Below are 15,496 nucleotides of genomic sequence, written 5' to 3' on the forward strand. Positions count from 1 at the left end.
TTCCCACAGGTATAACACTGACCTACACCGAGAGGTTCTGAGATATCTACTAATTAGGGACGAAAGTTTTTGAAGAGAAAAAGATTAGCAAAGAAAAAAATTTACCTACATCTTTCAAGCCCCAGGGCAGCTACCATGTACATGGACAGTGATGAGTTATGCATGCCAAAGCATCTTCGCTTGCTGTTCTTAGAGAAATAATGGAAGCTAGTTTTGCTACAATAAATTTTTTTTCCATTTAGACTTTCTTCCTTACACCTTCAATTGAAAGAAATCCTTATGAAGGTTTTAAACAAGGAAGCATGTTTAAATTTAGACAGTTGATGTGTGACATTTTTTCTTTTCTTTATTTTTGTAGAGAACAATTGCACAGACTGATACTGCTTACAATGTCGATTAATTAATTCATTCTTCAGATATTTTGTCCAGATTCTAGCTGGTAAGCCCCAGGGTAAGAATTTGTTCAAGTAAAACAGGAATTTCTCTAAGCCAACCTTTGAAACAATATTTGCTTGAATCCCACCAGCGTTCTGAATTATAACCACAGAAATGAAACATTTTGGATGATGTCATTGTATCAGTATTTTTTAAGTTTTTGAAATGTTAATGTTTTCAATGAACATTGCCTTTTTGATTAATCTTAAGATTCTGTGGTATTTAACATTATTTACAACCACTATGTTGTCTTTAAAAAATGCTGACACTGTGTTAAGTGAAAGTCAGCAGGGAGCCTGGATCAGACCTTCCCTTTGAGTTAGTCTGTGTGTGAGTTACCTCAGACCCCTTAACTTCTTCGTGTTTCAGTTTTCTTCCTGTGCCCAATGACGTTAATCAAACCCCTTTCCTAAGCCAGAAGATTTGGAAGGATATATGAGATACTATTTGTAAAAGAATTCTGAAAAAGATGAAGCCTTCATATATAAGTGATGTAATTGTGAAATATTCAATTCAGCTCTTGGTATTAACCAGACTATAATATGTAATCCTATTGATGCTATCAATATTAGGTATTTATTTAAAACGAAGAATATACTTAAAGTGTGGAGGTCCCAAGAAGCAAGATGACATAGTGCAAAATGCGTAGATTTGATGTCAGGGAGAATATAGTTGAAATCCTGCCTGCTACTTACTAGTGAAGTGATCTCGAACAAACTGTCTTCTCCAAGCCCCAGTTTCCCTACCTGTACAACAGGGATAGCAGAGTTTATCTAACTGGGTTTTTACACAGATTTAATGGGGTTCAGTGTTGGCCATAATAAATTTTGACTACTTCCAGGGATAGGTCCTTTTAGAAAGTTGATTAATATATGAGCACAGCAATTATTTAACTAGTGTCTGGTACTGTTGTTTCTTTTTCTTAAAAAAAATTATGTGACTATTACAGTAATCTGAAGGAATTTATGCTCCTCAAAGTATTTGAAATAACTAGGAAAACAGCAATGTATGGCTTTTATTTTCCCTAAGAAAAAATTTTAGGGTTTTTAATTCCCTCAGAAAGATTTTTGGGTTGACATACCCAGATATTAGACAAATTGCAAAGTTTTTAAAAATAAGATATTTAGCCAGACAAAAGAGTATATGATTGCAATAGAGGAATGGCTGCACTGTTTTCTTGGAGGTGAACTAAATAGTTTCTGGTATTCCATACGAATTTCTACACAGAATACATTTTCAGTCCCTAAGCTTTTTAGGATAAAGGTTTTTATGTATTTACCTTTTATTCAAATGAACAAATTTATAAGCTACATTAAATTATTATTAACTGTCATTAGTTTATGGGGAGTAGCTGGTTTTACTCATTCATCACTTGCTAACTTTAATAAGTTTTTCTTAAATTATTAAATTTCTTTTTAAATTTCAGCAAAAAATTTTAAGTGTTCGATGTATTTTCTCATTGTTAGGTTTCTGAAGAAATGAGGCAAAAATCTCTTTCTGATAATAAAACTGATCTGGTATGATATGTACCATTGTCATTATGGTGGTAGAATTCTTAAATATTTTTATTATTTTCTAATATTTTGGGCCTTTTAAAAAATTTTATTTCTATACTCCCAATTTAAAACTAAGAGTCAAAAGTAATGACGTGTATTATTGAGTGTAGTTACATTCTTAGAAATGGAACAAAAGTCATGCATCTTCATCGCCTTAGAATAAGGCATTTGGGGATTCTCAGTTGCTCTTGATCATTTGGAAATTATTTATTTTTGAAGAAGCTCACTGAAGTTCTATGCTAGGTTTTATGAAATATAAAACAAGCATTCAATGCAGTTTTTAAAATAGTTTTTTAGAAAAAGAGATTCAGCTGTGAATGCTAGTTCTAATGCATAAACATTCCCACAGTAATTTTGGTTATTGTAGATGAAGTTTAAAAAAAGAATGTGGAGGGGTGCCTGGGTGGCTCAGTTGTTAAGCGTCTGCCTTCGGCTCGGGTCATGATCCCGGGGTCCTGGGATCGAGCCCCGCATTCGGCTCCCTGCTCGGCGGGAGCCTGCTTCTCCCTCTCCCACTCCCCTTGCTTGTGTTCCCTCTCTCGCTGTGTCTCTCTCTGCCAAATAAATAAAATAAAATAAAAAAATCAAAAAAAGAATGTGGAGGGGTGCCTGGGTGGCTCAGTCAATTGAGTGTCTGTCTTCGGCTCGGGTCATGATCTCAGGGTCCTGGGCTAGAGCTCCACATTGGGCTCCTTGCTCAGCGAGAAACCTGCTTCTCCCTCTCTCTCTGACCCTCCTTCCTGCTTGTGTTCTCTCTCTCTCTGTCTTAAATAAATTAAAAAAAAAGAAAGAAGGTGGAAAACTAATTTTTTTGGGAAATCATTTTATACATTTATTCAGTATGTCCATATTAGATAATGAAGTGATAGAGGTAATGGAAATGTCAAATGTAAACTTAGGGTGTTCATTGGATACAGAGAAAAATTTTAGCATTTATATAGGAATTGTAACAACAATGGACTCAGAGTTAAAAATGAAAGGACTTCCTTTGAATTGGTAATAAAGAATATGAGGCCCTTCCAATGGCTTAAAGTTACTGTCAGTCAGTGATTCAAGCAAACAGTGGATTAATGGCATTTTGGTACATACTCTTTCTGAGAAAATGCAGTAAGATATGTTTTACTGATGTTTTCCTATAATGTGATATCATTCCACAGATATGCTTTTTGTAGGGAGTAATTATTTATACTGAAAATGAGAAGAGCCAAAAAGAAGATCCTTATGACCCAAAAGAAGAATTCTGTGAATAGATGCTATGCCATATTTTTAAGGAAAAAGGAACCACCATCTTGCTGATCAGATTCAGAATAAAGATGTGGCTATCATAAATTCACAGGGGAAGCTGAGTTAAAGCAAGCATGTTTCTGGGGGTTGGTATTGGGGGATTGTACTCTTCACTGTTGGGCAAGTAGAACGAGAGTATACTTCCAACTATGACCCTGGAGGACATAGTCCTACAAAAAGAAATAGAAAAGTGCCTGGAAATCTAAAAGAGAAATAGACACCTTGACTTTTTCTTTTTATTTTCCCCCCACCTTTTTTTTTTTTTTTTGATCAATGTTAATATTGTGGGCATATTCTCTGAAAAAAAGGGCTATTTATGTATTAGACACTTCAAACTATCTCTTGAATGGATGAGAGTAAATAATACAGAGCAGTCAGGACTCTGGATTATTATTATTTTTTTTTATTATGTTATGTTAATCACCATACATTACATCATTAGTTTTTGATGTAGTGTTCCATGATTCATTGTTTGTGTATAACACCCAGTGCTCCATGCAGTACTGCCCTCCTTAATACCCATCACCCGGCTAACCCATCCCCCCACCCCCTCCCCTCTAGAACCCTCAGTTTGTTTTTCAGAGTCCATCGTCTCTCATGGTTCATCTCCCCCTCCGATTTCCCCCCTTCATTCTTCCCCTCCTGCTATCTTCTTCTTCTTCTTTTTTTTTTTTTTAACATATAATGTATTATTTGTTTCAGAGGTACAGATCTGTGATTCAACAGTCTTGCACAATTGTGAATAGGACTCTGGATTATTTTTACTGTGGTAAAAGGCTAATGTTAAAAATCCCCAAACATCCTTTCTGTAGTGAATTGCTGATACACTCTTAAATTTGGCTACAGAATATTAATACTTGCTGTTAAAGTTAACTTCAAATAACAAAGAGGTATCTATGTTAAACTTAGAGATATCTAAGTTCAAGTTGAGAACCATTAAGATTAGAGTCAAATCAACCCAGAAATAAACCCACAATTATATGGTAAATTACTCTTCGACAAAGCAGGAAAGAATATCCGATGGAAAAAAGACAGTCTCTTCAACAAACGTCCTGGGAAAACTGGACAGCAATGTGCAAAAGAATGAAACTGGACCACTTTATTTTACCATACACAAAAATAAATTCTAAATGGATTAAAGATCTAAATGTGAGACCTGAAACCATAAAAATTCTATTCTAGAAGAAAACACAGAAAGTAACTTCTTTGACATCAGTCATAGCATCTTCTTTCTAGATATGTCTCCTGAGGCAAGGGAAACAAAAGCAAAAATTAACTACTGGAACTTCATCAAAATAAAAAGCTTCTGCACAGTGAAGGAAACAATCAACAAAACTAAAGGCAACTTACGGAATAGGAGAAGATATCTACAAATGACATGTTTGATAAAGGGTTAGTATGCAAAATATATAAAGAACTTATAAAACCGCATACCCAAAAAACAAATAATCCAATTAAAAATGTGCAGAAGAAATGAATGGACAGTTCGCCAAAGAAGACATCCAGATGGTCAACAGACACATGAAAAGATGGTCATCCCTGCTTATCATCAGGGAAATGTAAATCAAAACTACAATGAGAAATCACCTCACACCTGTCAGAATGGCTAAAATCAACAACAAGAAACAACAGATGTTGGCAAGGATGTGGAAAAAAACAACACTTATGCACTGTTGGTGGGAAGGCAAACTGGAGAAGCCACTGTGGAAAAGAGTATGGAGGTTCCTCAAAAAGTTAAAAATTGAACTACCACACTACTGGGTATTTACCCAAAGAATACAAGAACACTAATTCAAAGGGTAACATGCACTCTTATGTCTATAGCAGCATTATTTACAATAACCAAGATAAGGAAGCAGCCTCCAAGTGTCCATTGGTCCATGAGTGGATAAAGAAGATGTAGTATATATACAATGGAATATTACTCAGCCATAAAAAAAAATAAAATCTTGCCATTTGTAATGGCATGGATGGAGCTAGAGAGTATAATGCTAAGCGAAGTCAGTCAGAGAAAGACAAATACGATCTGATTTCACTCATATGCAGAATTTAAGAAACAAAACAAACAAACAAAGGGAAAAAATAAGAGAGAGAGAGAGAAATCAAGGAACAAATTCTTAATTATAGAGAACAATCTGATGGTTGCCAGAGGGGAGGTGGGTGGGGGATGGGGGAAATAGGTGATGGGGATGAAGGAGAGCACTTGTCACGATGAGCACGGAGTGATGTACGGAAGTGTTGAATCACTATATTGTACATGTGAAACAAATATAATAATGTATCTTAAGTAACTGGAATTAAAATATAAACTTAGAAAAAAGTAGAGTCTAAATAAAAAAAATTAAAAAAAGAAAAAAGTAGAGTCTAATCACCTTTTTTAAAATAAATGAACATTGTTTTAATGAATGCCTATTTTACAAAAGTAACTGATACAGAAAAAGTGGATGATGCTTGTGTGCTTTTCTAATAATTTTAATTGACTTTTAAACTATTTTAATTCACTAATGGAAGTAGACAAGGTGAAATACTGGCATGTTTTGTCTCTCTAGTTATTAACATAGCAATTTCCAATAAAATTATTGAAGCAAACTTTATTTTTTGAAAAATATTTTCTTATAAAATAATCTTAGCCCTCATATATTGAACTTAAAATTGAAGTTGGTTTTTATAAAAATTCCGGACCTTTACATTTCAAAATGACAGGAGGTGACGAGGTCAGGTAAATGACTATCATTTATGAGAGATGGCTTGAGGATATAAATCTTTAAATCTAAGGCAAGAAAAACATTTTGATATATAACCTGGTTCATTTTTTTCACTTCAATTTCCAGAAATTAAAGAAATCACTGCAAAGAGTAAAAGCATTTTGAGTATACAAATAAAAACAGAAAAGGACAAGCTAACAACTGGGTGCGTAAAAATCTACTTACACACACACAGGCACACGGGTCCCTTTGACTAGTCATCTACATAGCTAAGGCATTAATAGCTCATTTTTTACCTGATGATACACATTAGCTTCGGGGCGTATTTGAACCTTCCACTCAGGCTGCTAGTTGTGACACAGTTATTAAACTAAACCCATTTGTTCTTTTTGGAACTGCTACTCAATATCTGTGAGTAATGGTTAAGTACATATGCAAGGATAAGCAAGGTACCTCAAATGACAGTGGTAGAACCAAGAGGGGCAAAGATTCATATCCAACTTATTAAGGTAACTAAGCCAGTTTATATTTTTAGTTTAATAAGTACTTTTACCTTCACTTTGCAATATATTATGTATTTTCACCTAGAGAATATGCTTATTCTGCATACATATAATCTTGCCCCCTACTTATAAACTAGTCTTATACATAGGTGATACCCCACACCACAGCAGTTTTAAGAGTTAAAATGGCCAGAGAAATTAACAGTGCTGATAGTACTAAGTTACACACTTAAAAGTGACACCTTTGTCCTTTGATATCATTTCCCAACAAGGTTATCACTGAAACCTCTTCCATTTGAAAGAATTGTGTTTCTGTCAGCTGAGGTAGCTGACAACACCGTGTGAGGTGACATGCAACTCTGGGTCCTTCGTTTTCTTTCTTTTCTTTTTTTTTTCTTTTTGGAGTTCCCCTAAAAGATTTTCGTTATCTGTCATCAGGCACAAGTTTAGATTCTACCGAGCCAAAGCAGCTTGGAATGTGTTGGTGAAGAGGACACTCCAGACAGGACAATATGCTTGTCCACAGGGCGAGCGTGAGGAAGAATGCTAAGAGGCTGTAGCGGGATTGCTTTAGCTGGGGTGAGCCTTGGAGGGGAGAGTGGAGCCACTGGGAAGGAATCCTGGTGCTGAAAGGGTGCACTTCAACCTTTCAGTTTGTACACAAGCCTCAGCACTCTCTGGCAATTGGCCTTCTTATGCCTAATTTCCAACCCACAAGTAGGAGTGAGGTTGTTGAGGATATCCTCACCCTTAGAGTTATTCACTTTGCATAATGACTCTACTTAGCACGTTAGGAGGGAGTGCTGATGTCTAAGTGCCCATCTGCTTCCATAGTCATTACTGTGCACCCTTCAATTAAGCAGTCCAGATATGAGTTCTTTCAAGATAAACTGAAAGCGATTATGGTGGTGGTTACACGAGTATGTACATTTGTCAAAACTCATCTAACACTTAAAATAGGGGACTTTTATTGTATGTAAATTATACCTCAATAGACTTGATTTAAAAAAAAAAGTTTAGGAATCTCAAAGTGTGAAGAATGTTAGATAAAATAAGAAAGCTGCTGTCAACAGGGACATGGTAATTTCTGCTATTGTTACAGAAATAAACTTTTCTGAGTACAGAATACATTAACCATTTACGAGAAATAGCAAAACCAGCCCACTACTGATGTATTTTACAATGATTTTATAAAACAGCATGGCTCCCTTTTTCACCATTGTATTCCCATGGATTGTCTGGTGCACAGCACATAGCAGATACTCAGTAAATGCTAGTGAAATCATTGATGTCTGAGTTGATGTCTGAGTAATTGATCTGCACCATGTAAGTCTCAGGTGTTTTGAAAGATTCAGGGAAGCATGCCGAAGGGAAGATTATGTCTTGATTTATGAAAAAGCCTTTGCCAATTTGATTGCTTTCACAAAACATTTATTTTAAGTCATTTAAATTATGAAATCTAAAGAGGGAAAAACAAGGTAGTTAAAAGGGATAGGTGGATCTCCTCTTTGGTTGAGGGAAGATGGTGGATAACAACATTTGGAGGAAAATATTTGTGGGGCGTGTATTGGAGGCTTTTCTACTCATTTTGTAGCTCAAAGCAAGAGCTAGGTTTGGCACTTAGTTGAGTATCTGACAGGTCTGAAGACTATGCGTATGAGGAAAGTAATGCCTTTTGCCTTCTGCACTGTGGTTAGCTCTCACCTAAACACAATTCAGGGGAAGGACTGGAGCCATCAGTTTGAAGTGCTAATTTGAAACCCTGCACCAATGGGGCTAAATATTTAAAAGAATTAAATGAAAGTGTTTCTCAAAATATTTTCAAACTAAGACTTTTGTCTAGAATGTTTCCAACCTGATGTTACTTACAATTACTCTTACCTTGTTTTCTCATAATGAACTCTTATTTAAGAAAGTTAGATCGCTTTACTTAATTGTTATGTGAAAGCCATGTAGACAGAAAGGAAGGGAATGAAAATAAATAAGCATTGTCGTCATCATGAACCCTCTGTGGCTTCAAGTTTAGACCTAATGTTTTCTCCTACTAATTATGTTAACTTCCATCATAGACTCATTTCATTTTTACAGTTTTCTCCATTATACTATAAACTGCTTCATGGCTGGGACAAGTTTAATCTCTCTGCACCACCTACAATATCTAGCACATAATATGATGCTTATTGAATATTTCTGAAATGACTGAATGCATATATTAACAAATAAACACGTGCATGTGCACAAATACTGTGGTTCAACACATCAACTCTTTCCGTTTTCTCTTCTTTCTTTTTGTTACTAGAACCCTCTAAGTTTACACTGAGCACACGACTTCTCACATAGTTCCCACTTTTCAATTTTTCTTGCAGCTAATTTTGACCATAATAATAAATTCAGGCCACTCTGATAGTATCAGAAAAGATGTCTACAAAGTTTGATATTTCCAACTGTAGACAAACCATTGGCCTTGGGTTTCAGCTCTTTTCTCATGAACTGGAGCACTAACTTGATTGTGAGTCAGCTCCAAACATGCGGAGGAGGATAATGTTCTACAAAATGACAGAGCATGAAGAAGGAAGTCTGAACCCTTGCATGACAACTTGCAGACAATGATCTTTTAGCATGGACCACGCAAACTGGGGCAAGAAAGAGAAGTAAGCATCTCTTTCATTTAAACTATTTTATTTGGGAGTCTTTGTTATAGCAGCTTGACTTACATAATAAGTGATATATATCATTTACTAATATGAACTGGTGACTATGTAATATGTACATGTAATCATATACCCATGAATTAAGAGAGAAAGAAAAAAACCTAAATGACCCTCCTTAAAAAACAAAACAAAACAAAAAAACCCCTCCTTTGTTATTACTTACTTCACATGTGAACACATAATGCTTACATAATAATTTGGCACTTTCCAGACTTAAAAATAGACTACTATACAATAAAGAGTTGAAAGTCAATGCCTTGACTTTGAATTTGTGACTTAATCTTTCTAGGCTTCATTTTCAAAATCTGTGCTTTAAGCTCTAAAATTTTATTTATCTTTGAAATTCTATGAATTCTTCTTAATGTAATAGAAATAAACATTTTTAAGAATTCCAATGAGATAACTTCCCAATGATCTTACACATAGCTAAAGTATTTCCAAACTTCATCACAGGGCTTATTAGAAAGAACGACATGATTGCTTAGCATATTCTCACTGTGGCCAATCTTGGACATGCAACCTATATTCCATTATTTAGAAGGATGAATAACAAGATGCCCAGTGGTTATCTTAACAAGTCTTTTGCCTTTGTGATTTTGTTTTTAGGTTTCCATCTATCTGTAAGACCAACCCAAGAGAACTTATGCTAGTATAGATGTAAGAAAAACAGGAATTAAACTTTCCACTGTTCTCTTCTAAATTTTGCTATTTAAAAATTTTCACAGCTGGATTGAGAATATTTATTATACTAGTGAGTGTATCAAAGATTTATTCTTTGTTTTTAGTTCTTTTGATATTTATCATTCCAAAATTATTATAAAAATTTATAAACACTATAATAATTTTATGCAAGGCCACTGTGTGATTCAGTGGATAATGCAAAGAGATTTCAGACATGCTTTCTATCTTTAAGGTGCCTGCAGACATGAGAAAATACAATACATATGAACACACACACATACAGATAAAAATGGAAGATCATATTATGGATCTTATTACTTGAGGAGCTCAGATCTGAGAGAGATACAAGTGATGTGGAGAAGTTTGTGGTTTAATAGTCAACATGGATTTGAAATGGACCTTGTGGTGTGAATAGCCCTAACAAAGAGCCCTGAAGTGTGGAGCTAGGTGTGGACAAGGTGGAGATGTTTACATCATATTTGCAAAGCCAGAAGTAGCCTGGTTTAATTGAAGCAGTCAGCTTGAGTAGGACATATGTGGAAGATAGGCTTTGGGGATTATTTTGGGCCATATCAATTCAGTTCTGCAGATAAACTTAAAAAGTATGGATTTTACTTAGTTTTTTTAAAGAAGGAAAGGTACATGAAAATCAGCTTCTTAGGAAGATTAATTTCAGACCATTATGTTGAAAGGATTACAGAAGTCAAACTGAAGCCCAAGAATTAAATTGCGCAAAAATTGCAGTTAGCCAGGCAGGAGAAGTAGTTTTAAAGTAGAGGAAATGGCAAAATGCATGACTTTTAGAACCTTATTTTTTATTTTTTTTTAAATATATTTTTTAAAGATTTTGTTTATTTATTTGACAGAGAGAGATACACAGCGAGAGAGAGAACACAAGCAGGGGGAGTGGGAGAGGGAGAAGCAGGCTTCCTGCAGAGCAGGGAGCCCGATGTGGGGCTCGATTCCAGGACCCTGGGATCATGACCTGAGCCGAAGGCAGACAGACGCTTAACGACTGAGACACCCAGGCGCCACCTAGAACCTTATTCTGTTGACAAAAAAATAGAACTTCTTCCTTCCTCCCTTCCTCCCTTCCTCCCTTCCTCCCTCCCTCTCTCTCTCTTTCTCTTTCTTTCTTCTTTCTTTCTTTCTTTCTTTCTTTCTTTCTTTCTTTCTTTCTTTCTTTCTTTCTTTCTTTCTTTCTTCTTTCTTTCTTTCTTTTCTGTTTCTTTCTTTCTTTTCTTCCAGGACTACTCTTTCTTCGGTCTTTTCATTGTTAACCCTTAATCCATCATGAGTCTTTCACATTGAGAATTCTTATTTAATTAGTCATACCAGTAAACGTAGTAGTTGTTGTTATCATTTGATAATAACTTTTGTTGATCACTTACTATGTGCCGTGTTCCATCTTAAGCAATTTACATGTATTACCAAATGTAAACTGCATGTTAAACCATATGAAATTGCTGTTTTTACAGGCTAAAAATTAATGGAGAGTAGCAATTTCATACGGTTCACTTAATCCTCACACAACCATATGAGTTAGTTACTATTATTATTTTCATTTCCATTCAAGGAAACAGAGACATACAGTGTTTAATTTGCATAAGGTTGTAAAACTAGTATGTGGCAGAGCTAGGATTCAAACACAAGTAGTGTTACTCCAGAGCTTGTGGTCTAAGCCACTTGTTATCTGCTTACACTGTATACTTATATAATTCTCCTAATAATCTTCGGAAATATACACATTCTTATTTTACAGATGAGAAGAGTGAGGCACAAAAAAGTAACTTGCCCATAGTTACCCACATCAAAAGAAAAAGTCAAGATTTGAACCTAGTTCTGTCTGACTCTAGAATGTTAATGCTCAACCTCTTGATGAGGAGAGAGGAGGCAAGACTGGGGTCCCTGCTGACTCCCTATTGATATTTTTAAGAGATTATCCTACAATCCTTCATATTATTCTTTCCTGCTTAATTTATGAATTTTGTCATAACTCAAGATCTTCTACATCTGTAATCTTTCTTGACACTACAACTTGCCATCATTCTGTCTCTTCTGAGTCTACTGAACATTGCTTTTGACTTTAAACTAACATCCCTTCTTTAATCACATTTTATTTTACTTGTTTCTTGGTTGCTTTCTTGTTCACTTCATATCCAAATCATAATGGATGCTACAGTCAGTTATTTCATCTCTACCTTCCTTATCATTTTCGATTTCCTCACCCATTGACACATTTGTTTCATTTTGCCAGTGAATTCCCACCCTGGCTCAACCAAACTATCAATTTTCTTTAATTCTGTTCTCAGGCAATTTGGACATAGCTGGAGAAAATTACAGAACCATGTGGATTGACTTCAATATAAATGTATGGTTTCCGATCTAAGTTGGACCCTTGATACTACACAGTAATATTTTTTTTGAAAAAAATTCATTTAAATCATTTATCTCATTTTTATTCAAATTTTCAAATACACATTGGAGTTGTCTTAAATGATTTCTTCTGTTCTCAAATTGACAATTCCTTTTCCATTCTTTTCAGTCTTAATCTCTAATTCAGTGAAAAATGAAAACTTTGTATTCTTTCAGTCTTATGATCATGCTTGTTTATCTCTTCTCCCAACCTAATAATATTTCATCCTACTCAGAAAAAAAAGCTGCTCCCATCTCCCCCTCTCTTCAAAGATAACCCTTCTCCCAAAGTTTCATCCTCTCCTAGGACTTTGAGCATTAGATTATCCTTTCTTTTTTGAATCATCAACTCCCACTCATTTTTAACAAATCTCTTGTTGCTGCTTAAAAACATACTCAAGGTTTCAGCCATTCCTTCCTAAAAAGAAAAACAAATCTGTCCTTGATCTGGATTCTATGATGACTTTTATGACTAAAGTTGCCAGCTCTGCCCCGGAGCCATAACGTGTTTTCCAATTTATTCCTGTGCCACTTTTCTTAGCTCTTCTCACAAAATGCTTCCTAAGTTTCAAATCTTTCCCATCCTCATCTGGTGCTCTATTTGCCGTTTTCAGCCTAACTTTGCCCCTGTTCCTTATACCATGAGCTCAGCTTTGCCTCTACTTAACTATGCCTTTTTTTTTTTTTTTTTTTGCATAGACTCCCTACTGGAGAATTCTCCCAGCCATATGAGTGGAATGTAGCTAATTCTTTCACTACCTGCCACCCTAACTCCTTTCTAAATGAAACTCTCAAATCCATCCCAAGTGTGGTCTACCTGGGTTGCCTACTCTCGATCTGTCTTTGATGTTTTATTCTCTTGTTATCTAGTTTTATTCTCACCACTCCACTGAAACTACTCTTCCCACCATATTCAATGACCTCATTTTTTTTCTCTTCCTGCTCTGTGGTCAAATCATCCTTCTCCAACATTTCTCTTTTCTGGATTCTTTGATAATCCTCTCATTTATTAATTAATACTGTAAAAAAAAATGGGAGCATGTTTTATATTACGGGCAACAAACTAGACTCCAGGAATGCAGAGATGAACGAGGTACACTTCTTGTCCTCAAGAAACCCTTGTTCTAATGAGGGAGAGAGATAAGAAAGGGATCATTTACAAATAATGTATTAAATGTTATAATAGAACATGAAAAACTTAAGGGAATGTGGTAGTACAAAAAGGATGAAAGGAGAGTTTCTTGGGTTGGGAAGGCTTCTTATACTTCTTTCATCCACATCCATTATTTTATCTTCTTTTTCTGCTCGTTAAATATCAGCACTCTCCAAAGTTACCTTTTCAACTTTATGCCCCTCTTCTTTGCTAACTCTACTTTATCTTTCCTTTCGAAATGTCATCCATGTCCCTATGTTACCTCACTTTAATGTCCAACTAAATATTAGTAGCTTATTTCTATCTGCCAAGTTCAAGGTCAGTTGTTGCCTCCTGCAATCTTTTCAATATCTTGAAAATATGCTTATTTGATTGCCTAAAAAATATGCTTTTCTTCCTGACTTGCTTTCCTTGGATAATAGTCTTATCTATTCAGTCCCCAAGTTATCGACCTCACATTCATCTGGAATACCACACATTGTTTATATATTTGGATTCCCAATTAGGTAATGTGTTATGTAAATACAGACTCCTTTCATGTTTGATTGAACTCTGACTGGAGTATTCAGGGCTTAATGATGTTTGTAAATGAATGTATGAAAATGAGGAAACACATCAGGAATTGTTAACAACATATTAGAAACCATAGGTTAGATTTAGGTTTGAGTCTTGGTAATGGAGGGGATGGTCATGTCATCAATATTGAGTGAGGGAAAGGGGAATATTATTTTTAGGTTTGATATATTGGTGAGTTTTGCAGGTAGAGAGATTCAGGTTGTATTTGGAAATACTGTTCTGGAATTGCAAAGAAATTTGAGAACATTCACTGAAGAAAGGGATGGAAATTGCACCTTTAGAATATGGATGCAGGGAAATAGAAAAGGGTAAATGGCTCAAAATTCTTAAAAATGATTAATAGCAACATTTTGGTACTATTAAGGGCATAGAGACTTTCAGAGGGATTTTATATATATAGTGTTTGGAGTCAAAGTTGAATATCCAAGTGAAAAAGGCCCTGCAGATTTGTTTAGACAACTCAGGAGAAGCAAAGAGCCAACTGTGCCGGAAGTAATGAATATAAAGCATACTTCCAGGAATTTGGCAGAAAATGGAGGGAGAACACATGATAGTACCTTAAGCGGTAACAACGTCAAATATTTTAATTTTATTTTAACTTCCTTTGCTTCTTTCCTTTTTCTTTTCCCCCTTTTCTTCCTTTACTTTTATTTAGTGGGTAGAAAAGGGAATCTTACTCTCTTCGTAGGTAGATAGGAAGTAGGTAGAGTGGAAGAGAAAGGTGAAAAGGAATAATTGAGCATGAACCAAATTTAATGAGTAGCTATCTTGAAAGGTGCTGTTGGGTTAAACAAAGCCCAGTTGGTGTTGGGAAAGTCTATTCATTGTGCCAGGCTGCAAATAATTCTTTCTCGAGGGCATAATGCTACCTTGGTGACCTGAGTCCAGGATTCTAAGGTGATTTTTTTTCTTAAGTTGGGGATGTTCAAGCATGTAGAGATCTAATCCTACCCCTGAACCTTACATACCTTACTTTGTGGTTTTAAGGAAAATGGGCCAAGGCAGTGAATAATAACATGGGTTTCACAGTTTGGATGCGGGTTATGCACATAACAAATATGATTGCAATTTTGATAATTTTAGCATTTCTTTGCTAACAATTTATTTTGGGAACACAAAGTTAGTATTTGCTCAGGTGCAAACCATAGGGATTTTATCAAGTATAATAAAATAATTAAAATCTTCTGCAGAAATTGAAAAAATTACATTTATATTTTATAGTAAATTGTCTTTGTAAATACTAATTCATTGATGCTAATATTATCTATCAACTTTTCCATGTGAAGACCCCTTTATAAAACAGAGAATTGACTGGAATTATGTTTTCTTGTATTGGCAGCACTCCTGAATTTGTGCCTTCTCCAGTTTAGGAGAAAGTTTTTAAAAATTTCATTCTTTAGTCAACAACATACATTTTGTATGTTTTTTCCTAACGATTTCACAAATTCATTCTAGGATTTACATTTATTTAAAAATA

This window comes from Phoca vitulina, unplaced genomic scaffold, assembly GCF_004348235.1.
Source record: "Phoca vitulina isolate PV1807 unplaced genomic scaffold, GSC_HSeal_1.0 scaffold17, whole genome shotgun sequence".
Classification (NCBI taxonomy): Eukaryota; Metazoa; Chordata; class Mammalia; order Carnivora; family Phocidae; genus Phoca; species Phoca vitulina.